We start from the raw sequence: 1,186 nt of genomic DNA, 5'->3' as shown, positions 1-1,186 counted from the left end.
CCTGGCTGAGGGCAGACTGGGAGACAGTCCTCTCCCTTCCTCTCCTCTCCTCTCCTCTCCTCTCCTCTCCTCTCCCTCCTCTCCTCCTCTCCTCTCCTCTCCTCTCCTCTCCCTCTCCTCCTCTCCTCTCCTCTCCTCTCCTCTCCTCTCCTCTCCTCTCCTCTCCTCTCCTCTCTTCTCCCTCCTCCTCTCCTCTTCCTCTCTCTCCTCTCCTATCACACCTCTGCTCTCCTCTCCTCTCTCCTTCTTTTTTCTTCTCCTCTCTCATCTCCTCTCCCTCTCCTCTCTTCTTCCTCCTTTCCCTCCTATTTTTTTTGTTACAAATATCAAGAACAATCCATTTATTGTGGCAGCTGCCAATTAAATAAAAGCCAGGGGCTCCTCCATGTTTCTCCATTATTCTGTACTCATTAAGAAGTTAGAAATGCTGTGGCTCTTAGAGAGGGCACTCATTTTCATTACAGTTATGGAGCTCATTTTCTGTCACTATCAATCCACAGTTGAAAATCCTGTTCCAAACTTCTCAACCCAAACGCCTGCTCACAAGCAACGTGTTGCAGTGCAGAATGTTTCCATCCTGCAAAGCAGAGGTGCAACATTATCTGAGTGCCGTGTGCGCTTCTTGTGTAGGAAGGATCACAAAATCACATCTGACCATTTTGGGTTTTTTTTTTCACTTGAGCATTTTGACACTGGCTAAATATAGAGAGCTGAATAATCCCACTGTGATGGAAAATAAAGAGGAAAAAATGCTTGCTGTTTTCTGAAGAAAAGACTTTGAGAGCTCAAAAATAAGATAGAACTTCAAAGCTTAATGTGCTGTCTGAGCCAGTTTGCTTCATCATATATTTCAGTTTGATAGAGACCACAGACTGAGTAATTAACAATCACTTGTCTTCATTTGTCAAAGGCAATTTGGCTGCATGAGATACTGCAGCAAGACAGAAAGCTCCTTAATTCCACAAGGAGAGGAAAGAAGGAGAGACAGAGGAAGGGAGGGAAAGGGAGGGAAGGGAGGAAGAGGAGGAAGGGAGGGAAGGGAGGGAAGGGAGGGGAAGGAAGGAAGGAAGGAAAGGAAGGAAGGAAGGAAGGAAGGAAGGAAGGAAGGAAGGAAGGAAGAAGGAAGGAAGGAAGGAAGGAAGAAGGAAGGAAGGAAGGAAGGAAGGAAGGAAGGAAGGAAGGAAAG

The sequence above is a fragment of the Coturnix japonica genome, chromosome 3 (genome assembly GCF_001577835.2).
Source record: "Coturnix japonica isolate 7356 chromosome 3, Coturnix japonica 2.1, whole genome shotgun sequence".
Classification (NCBI taxonomy): Eukaryota; Metazoa; Chordata; class Aves; order Galliformes; family Phasianidae; genus Coturnix; species Coturnix japonica.
This window is presented reverse-complemented; position numbering follows the sequence as displayed.